The sequence below is a fragment of the Gorilla gorilla genome, chromosome 16, assembly GCF_029281585.2.
Source record: "Gorilla gorilla gorilla isolate KB3781 chromosome 16, NHGRI_mGorGor1-v2.1_pri, whole genome shotgun sequence".
Lineage (NCBI taxonomy): Eukaryota > Metazoa > Chordata > Mammalia > Primates > Hominidae > Gorilla > Gorilla gorilla.
The window spans coordinates 98729172-98750136 of record NC_073240.2 but is presented as its reverse complement, the minus strand read 5'-3'; the positions used below and the strand labels follow the sequence as shown (position 1 = coordinate 98750136).

The following is a 20965-nucleotide window of genomic DNA, read 5'->3' as shown; positions in this document are numbered from 1 at the left end:
ATGGAACCCACAGTAGACAATGTCATGTTGGATTCTCAAGGCAAAGTGGAACTGGGAATACAGCTGTGGTGATTTTTAAGGGTCAACCTAGCAGAGCTGGAAATATGATTTCCAGAATTGCCTTCCTGTTATGGTTTGAATGAAGGTTGCCTGCAGAGGAATTTGTAAATCACTGGGCAGGTGAAGGAAAACAGTCGTCCTAAGGCTCAGAGAGTTGGAGTAGGGCTCCCAGCCTCACCGGAGCTGGGGCATATTGTCACTGACCCACTGGCTCTTCTTGCTGGGAAGGGCAGCCACTTGGAACCCCTCTCCTCCAGCTCCTGCTGTCTCTTCAAGTCTTAGCCCAAGTCCTATTCAGAAATGTGGCCTAAGGTGTCACTCCTTCTTCAGATCACCCATGCTATCAAACTTGCAGGCAGTGAGAGACAGAAACAGTACCAATTTGTGCTCACAGGTTCCCATTTGTCTCTACGGGTTCCAGTATGTCCTCATGGATTTCAACTTGTCCTTGCGGTCACCACTTTCTGTCCAGCTTTTCTTCCCAGCCACAGGTCCTGCTGACCTACAGTGACTGGAGCCTCACCACATCCCACAATTACATAAGATGTAGCCCATCATAATCCCCACAGTCTGTGTCACTCTTAGTCGAACTACTTCCCTGACCGAATCCTAAATAACACAAGAGCAAAAACGTTTCTCCATTGTTTCGTATATCAGCTAGGTCTGAGGGACGGGGCGGGAGCCCCTGGGGCTGGCGCTCACTCACTCTGTTCTTCACGTAACGTATTCACACCATGTGTATGAGCATTCAGCTTGGCGGGTGGAGCAGTTCGGCATTACTTGCTGGAAATAATTCAGAGCACTTATAACCAGGCTCTGGAACCCAAGCCAAGTGGTCTCGAGCACATCCGTATGCGGAACGAAAGTTTTGTTTTGTCCCCATCATTCCCTCACCCGCTTCGGATGGGGAAATATTTGAAAAACGGAAGTGCCTGTAATATTCTGCTTGTGCTACCAAAGTTCTAATGGTGTTTACCTGAAATGTTTCTATCATTCCCAAACTTTCAGGGTTTCTGTTGGTGATTGGCGAGGAACAGATTGCACTTTCCTGAACTGAAATCTAATGAATGCCACAAAGTGAAAATAAACTGGAGACACTTGAAAAAAGAAAAAGAAAAGAAAACTCACTTCAAGAAACCGAAGCTTTCCTACCCCCCTTCTTTTCCCCTCACTTGCAGCCAACTAAGCTCCCCACACATTCTGATCGTCTCCCTGCACAGTGTCTGTGGTGGTGACAACTGATTCATGTGTTCATTTGCATATCCCCCGGTGCCAGCAGCAGAATACAGAACGGGCCTCCTGTGCCGGCAGCCAACACAGCACTGGCAAATCAGGGAGCTGTCAGAAACAGCTGTCCATTAACGGAGATTGTGGAAACAACCAGGAGCTGTTTGAAAATGCTAGGTGGTAGAATTTAATTGGAGTAGCAACTGTTCAAAATTAAGATTAAAAGGACCAGTCAGTCAATGTGGATTTCGTGACACCTTAAAAATAACGTTTCAGGTTTGATTAATGCTGCATGAAGTTTGCACATTTCTCTCCTTTGCTGATAGGGCCTGCGTGCTGATAGTTGATTCAGTGAATATATCTAGCAGTGATAGCTCATGGGCTCCAAAGGTCAGATATCTTATTCTCTATGCTGAAACCCTTGTTGCTTTAAGGAAACAGGATTTTAATAGGAATCACATGCAGATTGACTACAGGGAGCCAAGCGGTAGTGGAAGAAGCAAAGTTGGCGGTTTTGGAGACGGACGTCTATTTATCCACAGTGTGAGTATGTCTCAGCTCTGAGCAGCCCACCCTATCCCCTAAGCCCTCCTGGCCAGATACAGGAATTTACAGAATACACTCGCTTCCCAGCAGTGAGTTGAGAAGGAAAAGAGTTTTCATGGCCGGTTTAATCCTTGGCTTCTCTCCTGAACATGCCGAAAAGGGTGTCAGATGTTGCCAACATTGAAGCAAAGCGGGGAGTGGGTGGATGGGGTCACTGAAATACGAGGATCCGTAATGGTTTCCTAAAAAGACTTTTTATCCTTCTGAAAAATCTCAACTTTAGCATTCATTAAGATCAGAAAACAATTCTAACATGCCAGGCACAGCTACTTGTAATTTGAAACAGAGTTTGTAACCCCAAACACCACATTTTAACGATTTTTAATTTATGATTGAACTCTAGGTACTCAAGTCAACATTCTCAGTTCGACATTCATGATTCTTATTGTGGTCATTTAGTTTAATTCTTTGACTTTTATTCTTAAATAGATTGTCATGCTACTTCTTATAAACATCCATTTTAAAATTGAAAAGAACATTGAATGCAGTTGAGAATGACAGCACATTTAGAGTACATTTAGATGTAATTGAGGGGGAAGGGGGTAAACTTGTTTTTCTAAGAAAACATCAGAGCAGATATACAGTAGGGTCAGGGCAATGAGTGCAAGGCGACAGTTCCAGATAGGTAGTGCACGACAGCCAGGAGAGGAAGTGACAGCTGGTGGCTTTAGTAAACAGATTTCAGTTTAGGATTTTCTGAACATTTTAATATGCTTCTCCACTGTATCTTTTGTTCCCAATTCAATAACAAAGCCGTTTCTTATTTGTTGCCTTGAAGTATCAGATTGGTTAGAAAACAGATATAGAAAAAAAAGAAAGTCACTTGGTATTAAAACAAAACATTTCTAAATATCTGACGCAATGTTATAGTAAAATGGGGGAGGTGAAGGGAAGGGAAGTTCTCCAAAAGAAGAGAGCCTGGTGGGAATGCTTGCAAATGGAAAGACGTGACATTTCATTCCTCGGAGGCTTTTTGCTTAAATTATGATCTCCTCCCAAACAATGTATATCTCCCAACTTCTACCCAACTGATCAAGAGGCCCAACTGACTGGTAGGGTCTTTAAAGAGAAAATAAAAGCTGTAAAGAATGAAACTGAGTAACACTGAAGGCATTAGTCTTATTAACAGCCAAGCTCATTTCAAAGATGCTGGACATTGAAAGAGATGGTTGTCCTTGAGTCCTGCTGTCTGTGTGGCATACACTGCCTGTCTCAATGAAAAGCACCAATTTGTGTTTGTTGTGAATATCTGTGAATACTGTCTTATGGCAGCTAGTTTTTAATTGTTGTCAGCCTCAAGGGAAAATGTGATTGAGTCCTCCATGCTGCAATAAGGCAAGAGGAGCTTTTCTTTGAGTGAAAACGTTCCCATTCAGCTATAGGGAACGAGAGAAATGCTTCAGAATTCAGCATTTCCCTTGCTATTTTTAGTTAAATTAGGCTCACAATCATGAGACAGCGCTGCTGCATTGGCCCATGATATGACCAAAGTAAGCTGCTAACATTTCTGTAGCTTACAGAGATTCTAAGGGAAGTAGTTGTTGGAAAATACTAGTTTTAAGTAAAAAGATAAATGAAATCGAGGAAGAATTAAACATAACGTGATGGAAGCTATCCTTTCATTTCACTAAATTCTACTGAGGAGATCATGGAAAGAATTCATGTTTCAACAGCATCCTGGTCTTGATTTTCAATTTTCTCAATTCTAGTTTGAACATTCAGGAAGAATGCAGATTATGCCAATAGATTTATAAAATGTATGGTTAAGACTTACTCATGCTAGCTCAATTAAAGCGTGGCATATAGTAAAAAATACTGTGAGGATTTTAAGAAAAAAACAGTGAAGTAAGTGGAATCAAGAAAGGTTCATGGTCTCTCTTAGGACTTTTCCTCTCTTTTCTTCCCTGAGCAACGCGGCCATCTCTTTATGTCCCTCATAAAGCTGGGCCTTGAACGTGACTTGGCTTGTTCCTGTAGCAGGTCACCAAAAATCTGTCTTTCCACACAGGCAGCCCTACTAATTTCCAGGCTTGCCTTGCTATGAAGGGTGGTCCCATGATGTGTTTTGGTCAATGGTATCTGAAAAGAAGTAGCAGCTTCAGAGCCCAGGTTTGTAAGAAGTGGAACCCTCATGCTAGTGGATGGCCAAGCCACAAATGTGCTTGGGGATAGTACAGCCACAAACGGGAAGGATCCTGGGTCCCTGAGCCACTGATGGAGGAAAGCTACCCGTGAACTAGAAGCATCTAATTAGACTGCCACACAAGTGACCATAAACTTGTCTTTGAGGCATTAAAAGTTTTCATCAGTTAGTTATTGCATCCTGTCCAAAGTGAACTTCTGCACATGATCCTGAACTTTATAACCCAGTTTCTTTCTGCCACCTGCCGTTATTCCTCCAACCCATCTATTCCCCACTCCCACTGATGTAATTGACCAGCTCATAGTTTTATTTTAGGCCTGGCAGGCAATAGGTTTCCGACCAGCCGATGCCTCAGCTGCAGTTGCTTGTTCACACTTGACCTAACCAGCTCTGGTCATTGTGTCTAGTCACAGCTGTGGGCCTCACCTGTCAGAGGATAATATAAGTACCACAGGGTGGGAGAGTGAATCCTGGGTGGAGTTGCAGTAGAAACAGTGGGGAGCACTGCATGTCCCTGCTGTTATGAGCTTCCAGCAGAAACCAGACTTTCACAGCTCTAATGTGTAAGACTTTGTGAAGTCAAAGATATCACTGCAAGCTTATAGGAATGTGTTTAACTTCTTAAGGTGAATTCTGAGTTAAACCTGCATGTGCCAAAATTGTAAATGGACCACTACTGCTGTCATCCTCAAATTCCTTCTCATTCCCAATAATAAGTCTCCTTCTCCTTCCAAATGAAGGTGTTATTTTGTCATATATTCACACAAGGAATGTGATCTTTGTCCTTCAGAAGTTTCCATTGTAGGAGGGGCTGTCGGGAGCCAATATCACAATGCTAGGTTTTGTAGGTATAAAGTTGGATGACATAAAGTATGATTTCTGTTCATAATTCATGCATATGACAGGCATCCACAGGGCATGTGCACCTTGCAATCTGCACAAAATGTCATGGAATCCCATGGGTAATGTGCACATATTCAGAGCTATAACTGGTCCATATATCTATAGAGTTTTAGCTCTGGTTGATACATATATATGTATATATATATGAGTATATATGTATATATATGAGTAGATATGTATATATATGAGTATATATATATGAATATATGTATGTATATGAGTATATGTATATATATGAGTATATATATGAGTATATATATATATATGAATGTTCATGTAATGACATCAAACAATTTTTATCTCGTTTGCTCAAAGTATATACTACACTTCCTGGAGAACGGTAGAAATGTTGGAATAGCTTGGATAGCCCTAATCAGTAGAATTTTAAAGCTGAGAAAGTTTTCTTCTTAGCAGTAGAGACAAATGAAAGCAAGAGCACTTTCCTCTGGGCTGACTCTGCATTGCCTAACAACTCAACAGAGCATTATGAAAACAACTTATTTTGTAACACAACTACAAAGGAATTTTATAAGTATTTTTTTTGAGACTCGGTTGCATCATGCTGCCCAGGCTGGAGTTGCTATTCACAGGCACGATCATCGTGCACTACAGACTCAAACACCTGGCTCAAGCAATCCTCTAGCCTCAGCTTCCCAAGGAGCTTGGACTACATGCAGGTGCCACCTGGCTTAAGTGTATATTTTTTGGACTGAATATGAACATTTTAAGATTACCTGTGTACAGACATTATGTGATTCTTTCAAAAGAGTATTTAGCTAATTAACTTGTTTCTGTTGAGGAGGTATTCTCGTTTACATGATCAGTAAATCTTTTTTGTATGGCTTTTCGGCACATCTTCAGTGATTTTACACTGTGTCACTTAAACTATTGCTCCAATATTACCATATTTAGACAATGGAGTTTTTTGGGTTTTTTTGTTTGTTTGTTTGTTTGTTTTTTGAGATGCAGTCTCGCTCTGTCGCCCAGGCTGGAGTACAGTGGTGCAATCTTGGCTCACTGCAACCTCCAACTCCTGGGTTCAAGTGATTCTCATGCCTCAGCCTCCTGAGTAGCTGGGATTACAGGTGCATGCCACCATGCCTGGCTACCTTTTTTTAAATTTTATTTTAGTAGAGACAGGGTTTCACCAAGTTTGTCAGGCTAGTCTTGAACTCCTGACCTGGTGATCCGCCTGCCTCGGCCTCCCAAAGTGCTGGGATTACAGGCATGAGCCATTGTGCCCAGGGTTGGAGGTTTTTCTTTAAAAAAAGGTAATGGCTAGAGAAGAGAATGGTACCGTTAGTATAGGGGACTAGGCAATAGGGTGTACCTGTAAAACACCATGTGACCTATTGTCTAAATTCATGCTTCGGCTGAGTCTTTTAAAAAATTGTCTCTGTTTTGCTTAATTTTATACAAATAATTTGAACCACAGAAAAACAGGAAAAGGAAGAAGAAAAGAAAATTCAAAGGAGTGATGTAGTGTAGTGTTTTAGAGCTCTGCCTCAGGAATCAGAAAGGAAAAGAGCCAATGATGACTAGAGCCATAATCAAGACTTTGGATAACATCGTGGACCTCCCCTCTGAGCTTCAGTTTACTCCTTCTTATAATGCGAACACCATGTTTTCTTGGGAGAAATGAATAAGTTACTCCATGCAAAGTGCTGCAGATGGCACCTGGCACATAAGAGTGATCAGCCCATCTAGGGGTGATGCTCTTAGGATAAGCATTACCATTGTCATTGTCATCACAATTTCCCACATCCCAGCCCTCTAACACATTGAGGTTCCTTTCTTTCCCATGCTTTATATTATGCCTATTTGTCTTCCATATTTGGACCAGACTGTATATCTGTAGCCCTAAAAGTTGATATTACTATGTTTTAAAATAAATGTTTTTCAGTTCTTTTTAAAGAAAATATAATACTGTGCAGCTGTAGTACTTTGTTGTCACATATTTGTCACATTAATCTTTTGTTTGCTAGCATTGACAAATTATGTTCTGATAGGTAATCATTACCTAACGGTAAATGCCATACTACAGGGTGACCTCATACAAAAAGTGTCATTCTTATTCTGTAATATCTGAATTAGAAAAAGATGCACTGTATTTTCACAGAGCCAGTATTTATATTCTCCCAGCAAATGATTTCCAAATTTGTATAGTCCTGCCTCAACTTTTTCAGTGTTTATCATCACATATGCACATGATACATACACACATGTCCTTTGTTCTAGCACAGTTAGAATAATGCACAAATATGCAACTTTCTTTAAATGAGCCAGATAATCTATGTTTATTACTAGAGAAATTCTTATGACTAAGCAGAGCCTCCAGATTTGAAAATAAATACACAAATGAACACTATCTACACCTGTAACCGCATGGGTCACATTGCCTAGCCTGGCAGCAGAAATCTTAGCTAGAAGTGAGACACAATAAATAGCAATGTAAATTTCAAAACAAGGAGAGGCAGGCCGGAGAGAAAGGGGCTGTCTTCCAAATGGGAGGCTGCAGCAGGTCACCTCGCCCACTCCTCTGTGTGTGTGTGGCGTGACTCTCATTCAGTCCGGTAAGATTCTCAAACAAAGTCCAGTGTCCTAAAAATATTTGGAACTATTACAAGGCATAAATTATAAATGTGTCAGGAAAATGGGAAAAGGTGTCTTGGGCCTACTTAAAGCACAAAATGATCTCAACCATTATTCAACAATGATATGAACATCTTTTATTTCATTTCTCCTTAACTGTTCCTTCTGTTTGCTATCATTTCCTGCTCAGCACCATGTCAATAATTACTAAATTAGCGGGACGCCTGTACAATTTCAGCTCAAGTGTTATTACTGACAAGTCAAACAATGGGGCTGATGGAAAAGATGGGACTCCATCTCCTTATTTAAATGGACCGTGTTCAGAAGGAAAGATTGAAGCCCCCTTTTTCTTCAAAAGAAGGAGGGAGGGAATGGTTTACATTTTGTGCAGCTCAAGGACACAGAGTCAGAGGAAATGCCTTTTTAACAGAAACCTCTTTTCATTTCCAGGGGACAAAAATGAAGGTTATTGAAAAGAATCATGCTTGGTGGAAGAAGTAATTACATTTTTTTTTCAAATCTCAGAGGAATAATGCTTTTATATTTCCTGCGATGACCCAATTTGCACTACGATATGCTCCCTTAAATGTAAGTGTGCGGACGCCCTCGCCCTGTATTGTTTTTCACTGGTAAAGATGCCCTGTCGTACCTCAGATTAATTTCTGTACTGGTCTCCCAATACACAAAAGCAACTGCACCATGGTTGTCCGTTTTTACAATGATGAGTAAAAAATGGCAGACTTGGCCAGTTGTCCCCCCCAAAAAAGTCAGAGAGTCAAGTAGCTGCAGCTATAAATCATCTTCTCAAATTGTGTGATTCAGGGCCACTGACCTGTCTTGAGCGGGAAGGAAGTGGCCTGAGTGCTCCGAAGGAGAGCTGGGGCTCCAGCTTCAGCAGCCAGGTGCTGGTTAATTGGACTGGAAGAAAGGGTTTCTTACTCCTAGTCCTTGTTCTCCAGCCTTACTATATGTGCATCTATCTCTAGAACTCTGCTATCCACAGCTATACAGGAACAAGCTTCAGAAATATCTTTTCTCTACAATACGAGGTAGTATTTTTAAAACTGTATTAAATATTTGTTAAAATGTGTGTATCTAACAACATGATTGCTAAGAAAGACTCCAAAATAGTGTTTAATACCTCTGAGCCATTCTTTGATTATTTTTATTAAAATGCTTAAAGCACTTTCTGGAAATTTGTTTGTGTTTGATATAGATAGGAACTCACTGTGCATAAAACTAAGCTTAGTTTTGAAATGTCAAACAAACCTTCTATGAACTTTGGCTTGCAGTGAGGTAAACATTCATTTGGGAAATACATATGTGTGATTGCTTCTCGCTATTTTGGCTAAGATCAAGTGTAGGAAATATATGTATGTCGCCTGTTCCAGTTTACTTACAACCAAATTCTTGATCTTCGGAAAAAAATGATCATGCATTGTGTCATTTAGCATGTTGGAAGGCCCTAATCTTAACTCTTTTCAACCTCCAAAAAAGATGGGTGCTTAAACAATGTTAATGAGGAAAATAAATGAAGATGTTAATGAGGTTTCTACCTTTCTTAAGGAAATGTTTAGATTTTTATTTCTTACACTCATTTTCTCAAACTAGCTATGGAAATAATGATGAGGATAATTTGGGGTGATTTGTTCTGAGAGCTGACAGGGAGGTAGGGTTTCTATCACCTGCAGTAACTCAAAGGGAAGTACACACGAGCCCTAGACTACCAGATATTCAACAAACGCTTGCACTGTATGACTAAGAAAAGAGAATTTGCTTCTGTTTCACTAACATGGACTTCTGACACTTTACATAAATGATCATAACGTTGATGTTTAGTGGTTAATGGACATTTATGGCCTCTGAGAAGGCCTGTGCCACCAGATAACTCATGCTCAAGAACACGACTGTAGATTTGAGTAATCTTAGTAATGAATCATTAGGTACAAAAAGACCCTTAATATTGCTCTCTTTTCTTTCTTTATTGTACTTTAGGTTCTGGGATACATGTGCAGAATGTGCAGGTTTGTTACATAGGTATACACATGCCGTGGTGGTTTGCTGCACCCATCAACCCATCATCTAGGTTTTAAGACCGCATACATTAGATATTTGTCCTAATGTTCTCCCTCCCCTGGCCCCCCACCCCTGGACAGGTCCCAGTATATTTTGTTCCCCTTGCTGTGTCCATGTGTTCTCATTGTTCAACTCCCACTTATGAGTAAGAACATGTGGTGTTTGGTTTTCTGTTCTTGTGTTAGTTTGCTGAGAATGATGGCTTCCAGCTTCATCCATGTCCCTGCAAAGGACATGAACTTATTTTTTATGGCTGCATAATATTCCATAGTATTTATATGCCACATTTTCTTTAGCCATTCTATCACTGATGGGTATTTGGGTTGGTTCCATCTCTTTGCTATTGTAAATAGTGCTGCAATAAACATACGTATGCATGTGTCTTTATAGTGGAATGATTTATAATCCTTTGGGTATATAACAGTAATGAGATTGCTGGGTGAAATTGTATTTCTGGTTCTAGATCCTTGAGGAGTTGCCTCACTGTCTTCCACAATGGCCGAACTAATTTACACCTCCACCAACCATGTAAAAGTGTTCCTATTTCTCTACAGCCTTGCCAGCAGCTGTTGTTTTCTGACTTTTTAATAATTGCCATTCTGACTGTTGTGAGATGGTATCTCATTGTGGTTTTGATTTGCATTTCTTTAATGACCAGTGATGATGAGTTTCTTTTCATATGTTTGTTGTTTGTGCAGGTGTCTTCTTTTGAGAAGTGCCTGTTCTTCTTGACTCACTTTTTGATTTTTTTTCTTGTAAATTTGTTTAACTTCTTTGTATATTCTGGATATTAGCCCTTTGTCAGATGGGTAGATTACAAAAAATTTCTCCCATTCTGTAGGTGGCCTGTTCACTCTGATGCTAGTTTCTTTTACTTTGCAGAAGCTCTTTAGTTTAATTAGATCCCATTGGTCAATTTTGGCTTTTGTTGCAATTTCCTTTCGTGTTTTAGTCATGAAGTCTTTGCCCATGCCTGTGTCCTGAATGGTATTGCCTTGGTTTTCTTCTAGGGTTTTTATGGTTTTGGGTTTTACGTTTAAGTCTTTAATTCATCTTGAGTTAATTTTTGTATAAGGTGTAAGGAAGGGGTCCAGTTCCAGTTTTCTGCATATGGCTAGCCAGTTTTCCCAGCATCATTTATTAAATAGGGAATCCTTTCCCCATTGCTTGTTTTTGTCAGTTTTGTTGAAGATCAGTGTTGGAAATGTATTGGCAATGTCTAAGCTCTGACTAGTGATTGAGGAGATTCATAAGAAAATGGAAGAAGGAAAAAGAAAAGAAAAAAGATACAATTAAAATAAAAATATTTCTAACATTTGAATGTCATGATTTTACCTGGATATGTTCATGGGTCTCTTACTCTGTCAACGGATTTTTCTTCTCACTGAATTGACTGGATTCTGATTGTGTTTGAATTCTTCAGCATATGTTTTATTGTACAGGATAGGTAGAAACGTTTTTTGAACCATCAGTTATTTGAGTTTATTATTTATCCCAATAGGGTTTATTTCTTTGTTTACCATTAACATTTTTTGCAAGATATTTCTGAATTTTGAGGCACTGACTAGTAATTCGGGTAGATTTTTAGATGATAATCTTAATAGAAAAATCATAGATAGATGTATATAATAGGTATTTCAATATTCTACTAATGGGGATTGTGGTGTTGCGAAAAGTATGTTAGCAGACTCTTCAAAATCACATTTTGCAGGGAGTGTAGAAGATGATGTTGATTCCCCTGACACTAAGGGCTGGTAGTTTTCTCAGTAGGGCTTAACATCATGGTTTTGAGTGGGGATCTCTGTTTTCTGGAGTTCACAGACCCACACTACCACTCGTCACAGTAGAGCGAAAGGACCTTTTCAATTAGAGGTTCCTGTTAAAGAGTAGCTTAATTAGATATATTAATTTGGAAGTTCCTAGCATGCACATGTCCAAAACAAAGGATTAATCTGCTAAGAAAAGGACAAGTTTCCCAGGATTATTTTATGTAAAGCCTGATATTTCACTCAGTGTGGTCAGATTGCCTGGAGTCAATGTGTAGCTCTGCCATATCAGAGCTAGGGGACTTTGGTCAAGCTTCTTAACATCTTCCCCCTTTGTAATGTGAGGAAGACCATTCAGTAATATTCACTGCCTCATAAGATGATGGTGAGAGTTGAATGGATTAGTTAGATTTGAATGACAGAGCTCAGAACCATGCCTATAACACAGAGTATATGCTTGTTTGCTAATGGGGAGCTATTGTTGTCACTACCATTATCATTGTTATTATCATTATGGCAAAATTATTCTGAAGTCTGTCCTGGTTATGTCATTTTTTCAAATTTATGAACATGGACTTTCTAAATCAAAATGGAATTGTCCTTTGTCAGTTGCAGTCTCCATTAGGCAAATAAACATTTCTATCAACAGAAACCATAGAAAATGGCCCACTGTCAGGTACTGACACAACCGATTTATTTACCATCCGTTCACTTAACAGATATTTATCAACTTCACATAACGCCTTTGGTAATCAGATATTTACCAACTTGCATTACAGGCAAGACAGCTTATAAAAATGAAGGTGTCCCAGGTATGGGGTTGATAGTGTAGCTGGAGAGAAGATAAGAGACATGATTGCACACATGCATGCATATTCATGTGTGTATTTTTTATAGAGGAATTATAGAGAAAATTTTTGAGAATTTTGAAAAAAACATGGGACATTAAAAAAATTAATTTGTGGAACACATTTATCAAGCACCTAGGTGATTCCAGTAATGGAGCCTAGTCCTGTGAGGTAAAATATATCTTGGATGATAGTTAACACCCCATAATCCTAGAGGGGCTAAAGAAGAGGCTAATGACTGATGTATGTACTCAAAAGGGAATAATGCCTGTAATTCAAAGAATTATTATATAGTGTTAAACCTAATTTACAAAATGTGTATTAAGGTAACATAGGTATGTGATTAAATTATATTGTAGAGAAAGTCTTGCAAGTCAAGGAGTTTCACATTTCTTTTGGTTCTAGCAGTGCCAAAGGCCCCTTTCATATAACAGCTGCTATTAAAGGGGTAGTTCAAATGCACAACAGCTGTTAAAAGTTCCTATCAGTCCATATGTCTAAAATGAAGCAGCCCTGGTTCATCCCTGATCCTGTCCCCAAAAGGCAGCCCTTTTTCTTGCCATTTACCATGTTAGTTCTTTCAGAGGTCATGGCTATATATTTAAATTATATTTTTAGTGACTATTTATTGATAGGCTTTATTTGGGCCTTATTTATTTATTCATTATCTGTTATATTTTCCCTATTTACTATCTTCTTGACTCCCTAATTTGTAACTCATGTCTTTCCCTCGCCATGCCCCTTCACCTCCGAGAATCTATACTCTTATTTTTACTTTAACATTGCCAAGGTTGATAAGCTTTCCATTCTCCATGGCATCCAATTAACCATATGTAAATTATGTTTTTCTCATTATCCCTTGTGTTCTTAAATCTCACAATGAATATCTTAGGTGTGGTCTTGTCCTATTTATTTTTCTAAGAATTTGTGGGTCCTTTCAATTATTTTTCTGAGAATTCGTGGACCGTTTCAAGTATAAGTTTCATGTAAGGAATTTACTTCTCCATCATTAGTTCATTTATTAATTCAACTGATATTCATGGAGTTCTATTATGTAACAGACCCTATTTTAGGCACTTGAAATTTGTCACAGAATGAAAACAGAAAGAATCCTTGCCCTGGGGGAGTTTGCGTTCTATTTGGGTGAAGACAAACAATAAATAATAAATATAATAAATATACACATTTATATAGTAACTGTGAGTAGGATGCCTGGGAAGGAAGGAGAAGTTGCAATATTTAATCAGTTGGTCGAAATAGCTTTGTTAAGAAGATAATATTTGAGGTAAGACTTGAAGAAAGCAAAAGGATTAACACAACAACAAGAATTTGAAGGAGAAGCATTTCAGGAGGAGGAAACAGAAAATTATCCAAAGAGAGTACATGGCTGGTATGTGGTTGGTGAGGCTGCAAGGGCTTGAGACCTGAGGGGAGGAGAAGGAAAATACATGGTCAGGGAGGTAAGAGACAGGGCAGAGATCTATTTTAAGGTCCAAGAATTTTACTCTGAGTGAAATAAGGGCATATTTGAGGGTTTTGGAAAGAGGAGTAATATGAACTGGTTTGTATTTTTAAAGAATCATTTTGAATGTATATTGATAATGGGCTGCAGAGGAGAGCAAAGGTACAAACATGGATGTTGTACCTTAGGATGTTGTTGTGGTAACCCAAGTGAGCAGTCATCATGGTTGAGGTCGATGAATGTGGTGAGAATGTGGTGAGAATGTGGTGAGAGGTCGATGTGGTGAGAATCATCATGGTTGAGGCAGAAGTGGTGAGAATGTACATCCACATATACTTTCTGGATATCTTTATACACAAAACACCCAGAATTTGCTGAGGAATTGGATGTGGAATATGAGAAAAAAGATCTTAAGGAAACTTTTGACCTGAGCAATAGGATGAATGGTGTTGCAATACTCTGATACCAGGTCTGGGTGTTAGACATTATAGTTAGACATTATAGTGGGGCGGCAAGTAGGGTAGGGATAACAACACAAGGTGTAACAACACAAGTCATCGACATACAAGGGAGTATTTAAAACATTGAACCAGAATGAGATAACCAAGGGAGTGAGAATGAACAGAAAAGCATATCAAAAAAATAATAATGCAAATTGGGCCTCCAAGTAGATGAAGTCTGAGAAATGTCTACTGAATCTAGCAGTATGATGGTCATTGGTGAACTTGGTGAAAGCAGTTCTTCTGGAGATGTGCAGTGAAAAGCCTGGTTGGAGAGTTTTCAAAGAGAGTAGCAAGAGATTGATGGAAGGCGATGCATATAGACAACTCTTATAAGCACTTTTACTGTGAAAAGAAGCTAATAAATGAAGCCAATATTGGAGGAAGAAGTGAAGACAAGGACATAAGCGTATGTTTGTGTGTGTGTGATCTTTCAAATGAGAGAAATAACAGATTCTATATGATGTGAAAAAATCCAATAGAGAGCAAAAATTTGGAGTAGGACAGAGGGGAGAATTGCTGGGGGGACGTTCTTGAGTAGGCAAGAGGGGATGGTATCTAGAGTGCTAGTGCAGGGATTGTCTTGGGTGAGAGTAACAAGCCAAGTGTGAGAGCACGGAGGCTGACACTGATAAATGGTGCATGTCATAGTGGAAGACGGAAATTATCTTCTGATCTCTTCAGTTTTCCTGGTGAAACACGAAGCAAGGTACTAAAGAGTGAATAGGGAGGGAGAAAAGGTATTTGGGTGAGAAAAAAGAGAAGGTCCAAAATTGGCCTTTTTTAAATTTTTTATTATTATACTTTAAGTTTTAGGGTACATGTGCACAACGTGCAGGTTAGTTATGTATGTATACATGTGCCATGTTGGTGTGCTGCACCCATTAACTCGTCATTTAACATTAGGTATATCTCCTGATGCTATCCCTCCCCCTCCCCCTACCCCACAACAGGCCCCAGTTTGTGATGTTCCCCTTCCTGTGTCTATGTGTTCTCATTGTTCAATTCCCACCTATAAGTGAGAACATGAGGTGTTTGGTTTTTTGTCCTTGCCATAGTTTGCTGAGAATGATGGTTTCCAGCTTCATCCATGTCCCTACAAAGGACATGAACTCATCGTTTTTTATGGCTGCATAGTATTCCATGGTGTATATGTGCCACATTATCTTAATCCAGTCTATCATTGTTGGACATTTGGGTTTGTTCCAAGTCTTTGCTATTGTGAATAGTGCTGAGAACAGTGCTGCTCCAAGTGTGTGCAAACTGGACTCCAGGTCAACAGTCTCTGATTAAATAAGTAGTAGCCAATGAAAATAATTATTCATAAAGTTTTACAGTAAGTTCATATTGCCTCAATGTCCAAGCTCATGATTCATATCAGTAAATGTGGTTACGTGCCTATTTTGTATATGAGTATATTCATTTGATGGCACAGCTGCAATGCAAGGAAAATATTATTTTTTATTTTTTGAGGCAGGATCTCGCTCTGTTGCCCAGGCTGAAATGCAATGGCACCATCTCGGCTCACTCCAGCCTCCACCCACTGAGTTCAAACGATTCTCATGCCTCAGCCTCTCTAGTAGCTGGCACTATAGGCATGCGCCACCACGCACAGCTAAGTTTTGTATTTTTAGTAGAAATGTGGTTTCATCATGTTGGCCAGGCTGGTCTCGAACTCTGACCTCAAGTGACCCACCCTCCTTGGCCTCCCAAAGTGCTGGGATTACAGGCATGAGCCACCACGCCCAGGTGGAAAACATTATTAAGGTGTTACCTAGATTAAGGTACTTGAACCAGAAAATAAATCAATAAACTGCTTCCTTCACTGAGGATGTTTTGATATGAAAAACGATGTCAGCTGAACTAAACAGTGACTTAGTAACTTCGTAAAAATTGTGAATTACACAAAGCCTAGTGTATTGCATTTGGAAGTGTTTTCATTTTATGGGATAATATGGAAACTGATCATGAACAATGGTTTTTTTGCTGAGGTATTGATTTTGAAGAGAAAAATCTTTGTTTCTAAAGTCTAAACTGGAAGATTAATTATTAGTGTTTCTGTAAGAGAAGTCACCAGTTTGGACCCAACTTTTTAAAAGATGCTAACTGGACAACCAGACCTGCTTGTTTCTCTCATATCTTAGGTATTTTAAATTAATAATAATGTTCCCATGCAAATAGAAGGTAAAATTGAAGGGCAAAAGCAAATATTAGAAGCTTGTAAGAACAGAGTTTCTACAGATTGTTTTAACATATTTCATAATTTAACAATGATTTTTAATGAAAAGTTGATGGTCTTGATCTTGCACATTTATAAAAGGTCATAATAGTACAAACTACAAGTTGGTGGACAGTTTAAAATTTTTACTTTCTATCAAAAGTTGAATGACACAGGAAATTTAGGGATACAGGATTCATCTTTTCAATCAAAAGACAGATTTATGTAGGACATTAGAATATTGGGACTTGCTACCAATGAAGAATTAAAAATAAAATTTTATAATATACTATTATTTGCTTCAGTATAAATAAAAGAAAATAAAAGAATTTTCTGAGCTTGCTTTAAAATCTCCTCTTCTAGTCTCATAACATACTGTCAGATTGCTTTCTCTCCTTTGAGTATTGTTAAAAAAAAAACTTGGAAACAATTCAGGTATACATTATCAACCACAGGTAGGGTTGCCACAATTCAATATAGATTACATGAGTTAACAAGCAAAAGCAAGCAAATTTTTCACAATTATGATTTACACATTGACATATATGAGTATTGGTTCAAAGTATACTTATAAGCATTCAATACGGGGAATAGCTATTTCCTTTAGTTTTTTTTTTTTTTTGATTACAGAACAACAGAAAATTATGAGTACAATAAAGATTTTCTCTGTATATTGTCTGTACTTATATTTTCAGTGACAAAAGCCATTCAAATTCTTTTGTTTACCATTATTTTATCCTGAGTATAGTAACTAAAGTATAATTTTATATCTGCCAAATCTAACAATAAACTTAAACTCCATTTGTCGCTCCCATTTTTCATTTATTTTTAATTATGTTTTACACAAATATCAATCTGAGGTAAATTGGGGGAGAAGCTACTACTTTACTATAAAATGTTTAAGAAGCAGTGCCATCAGTAGTGAGTAATTTAAGGTTCTCAAGCCAAGGAGTCACATGGTTAGAAATATACTTGAACAGTACGCTAGAAGATGGATTGACGGGTGTCCATAAAATCATGTAATAGCAACAGAATGAGTTAGTAGTAAAGGCCAACTAGCCTAGAATTATAAATCAGAAATAATACTAAGGAAATGTTTGCAATGACATTGTGGTAAAGGGAAGGGAATCTAAGGTCTTGGGTGCTAAGAAGACTTCAAGGCAATGAGAGGAGGAGAGACTATCATGAGATTTTGAATATTTTCAGCTGGAAGTTTTGTTGTTGCAATGAATGACTAGAGGAGGATTAGATTAGTAAAGAGAAAAAGACTCCATCATACAATATTCACTCAATAAATATTTGAGTACCTATGGAGTACTAGACACAGTTCTAGAAACCAGGGGGACAACAGTGCACCAAAAACTTCAAAGTCCTTGCCCTCATAGAGCTTATATTCTAGCTGCAGAAAGATAGACAACAAATAGTAATTAAATAAGTTGCTAAATGTAGAATACAGCAGATAGTGATCAGTGCAAAGTTAAAAAGCCAAGCATAGTAAGAGAGATTAGCAGTGTTGACATAGGGACTGGAGTGATTATTAGTGTTTTAGAGGGTGATCAAGGAAGCCCTCACTAAGCTTTTTCTTGGGCAGAGACTGGGAGAAAGTGAGAGAATGGGTAGCGAAGCTATTCGAGGGAAGAATGCAAAATACCTGAGGCAGAAGTTAGTTGGGAGGGAGGAGGGATAGCATTAGGAGATATACCTAATGTAAATGGCAAGTTAATGGGTGTAGCACACCAACATGGCACATGTATACATATGTAACAAACCTGCACATTGTGCACATGTACCCTAGAACTTAAAGTATAATAAAAAAAAAATGTAAAAAAAAAAAAAAGAAAAATAGCCAGGAATCTAGTTTCAGGGTATTGAGCAGAGGCAAGGGATGTGGGTAGGAGATGATGTCAGAGTCATGGGTCAGGCCACCCAGGCCCCTGGAGAATAATATAAGAATTTTGATGTTTGTTCTATGTGAGAGGGGGCACATTTGGAATATATCAAGAGGAAAAATGACATGAATTAGACGGTGATGTTTTAAAAGGATCACAGCGACGTTATACTTATAAACTGTGGAAGCAGGGCAAGATTGAAAGAAGGCAATCCAGTTTTGAAATTATTGCAATAATCCAAGCAAGAAATGATAAGAAGCTTGTTGCTAAATGACAGTAGAGATAAGAAGAAGTATTTGAATTCAGTATATATTCTGAAAATGGAGACATTGGATAGAGTGATGAGAGAAGTGTTCCCTGGCAAGGTGACATTAACCTGAGAATGAAATACAAGAAGAAAAAAAAAGGGGGTGGAAGAAGGCGTGAGAGCATTTTTGTCAGAGGAAGGATTCAGCACACAGCCCGTGGGATAGAAACAAGCTGGTTTATTTCCGACCAGAGAGAAGGCCATGAGCTAGAATGCAGTGTGCTGTAGGGAGAATAATATGTGAAGTCAGAGAAGGCAGGACCCCATAGGGTAGAGTATGTTTGGATGTGGAAGACTTTGGGATGTGTTCCTAGATTGTAAGCAGATGAATGACCTAAATTTAGCTTTATTTTTAAATGAACTTTCTGAACACTATGAAGAACTAACCATGGAGGTGGAAGACAAAGTAGAGGTGGATTTAGTTTTCTGATGTATTGAAATTTAAGCAGATTGAGACTTCTAGTCATGTGCAGATGTTTCAAATGTGGGGGCCAGTCAAGCTAAAACCAGTTTGAAGTATGGGATACCAACAGCTATGAGTCACTGTCATTTCCCATCTAGATCATGAGGCTATGACTCACCAGTGTCACAATTTCTTTTCTCTAGAATATATTTCTTCCGTAATTAGATTTTATATATGTCTGGCCTATTTCTGATAAGAACGCCTTTCAATGATGCTTTAGGGATAGTGTTTGCTTTGGCAGGAAACAGAGTCTTTGCTAGTTAAGGACTTTTTTTGGTTTTTGTTGACTTTTACATCCATTACCTGGAATTTCAGCAGCTCATAATATTCCTAATAGAAAGAAAAATCATGGCCAATTTTGAAAGCCAAAAACTTAACCTGTTTGTTGCCTCTAGGTCAAATCATTTAATTGAACAAGTAAAAGAGAATGCACTTCTGCCTGTTGGAGACACAAACTTTTATATTATTTTCCAGCACCCTACTCAGAGCAATGGAGGCTAACAGCACCGGGAGAACCATAATAGAATGAACAAGGCCAACTTCCAACTCACATCTACATTTTTCATGTTCCAGTTTGGTTTCTGACTTAAATGTTAAGGAAGACAAAGATTTTGTTTTGAGCGATGACTACACTGGTTTTAAAAGTGGAACACTAGGATTGCCCATAAATATCCTTGAGATCAGACAATGTGGATGGTCGTTTGCCTCTTCTACTTACTAATTGGAATTTTAGTAAATTAAATTTTCTTCGGAAATTTATTCTTTCTGGTCATAGTGTTAGCTAAAATACAGATAATAAAACTCATTAAAATGTTACTGAAAAATTAAATGTACTGATGTACATAAATTGGAAAGTGCTTCATTAACAGAACACTCTATAGGAAGAAAATATAATTGCTATTCATGTCAGTATTTATATCCAGATATAAGAATTTCAAAATTCATATTTTGGATTTTGTCTCTAAGTAAATAGAAATATAATATAATCAATAGTATCTTTAACAATACCATCACAGAAAATATACAGCAACATTTACAAGGCTAATCTTTATAAAGCTCTTCAACTTTAGATAGAATCTTAAAAAGAAAAACTTTAAGTAGAAATCCAATCAATGGCCTGCCATAGCCTATAAGCACAACCTTATCACAACCCTTTGTACTCTTAGAGGTATATTTGGTAAAATGCATTACTAGACTGAATGATACTTAGGAGGGAATATACTATGCTTTTGAAAAACATTTCTTGTAAACTTTACAAGAACAAGTAAAGAATAATAATTTCTATGCCTTTCAATATTTGTGATATGTTTCCCAGGAACTCACTGTGGTTAAAAGGAGAATCAATTTCATAGCCTTGATCCCAAAGATCTCTTTTTTACTCACATTCCATAATCCAGGTGATCCACTGACATGCTCAATCATATATTCGTGAATTAACAGCTAATTGACTTGATACTGGTTAGTTAAAGGAATGGTCTTCTTTTTTTAAATTTTATTATTATTATACTTTAAGTTTTAGGGTACATGTGCATAATGTGCAGGTTTGTTACATATGTATACATGTGCCATGTTGGTGTGCTGCACCCATTAACTCGTCATTTAGCATTAGGTATACCTCCTAATGCTATCCCTCCCCGCTCCCTCCACCCCACAACAGTCCCCAAAGTGTGATGTTCCCCTTCCTGTGTCCATGTGTTCTCATTGTTCATTTCCCACCTATGAGTGAGAACATGCGGCGTTTGGTTTTTTGTAAAGGAATGGTCCTCTAACCTGTGCATACTTTCAGGGGGATAGTGCCCTTTCCAGAATTAAGGTATGTAAAACAATGATTACTGACAAGTGAGCACTCTTCTTTGCCATTTGCAGAGCCAGGCTACCCAGCACTGATTTTTGTGTGTGTGTGTG

The 20965-nt window shown here is 38.3% G+C and overlaps 1 long non-coding RNA gene across 1 annotated transcript; it reads left to right on the top strand.

The window, feature by feature from the left end:
- Nucleotides 1–938: 938 nt before the first annotated feature.
- Nucleotides 939–19597, top strand: LOC129526851 (uncharacterized). Its single transcript, XR_008671620.1, has 3 exons — nucleotides 939–1830; nucleotides 7982–8119; nucleotides 19535–19597. It is a non-coding gene; the product is annotated as an uncharacterized lncRNA (long non-coding RNA).
- Nucleotides 19598–20965: the final 1368 nt, after the last annotated feature.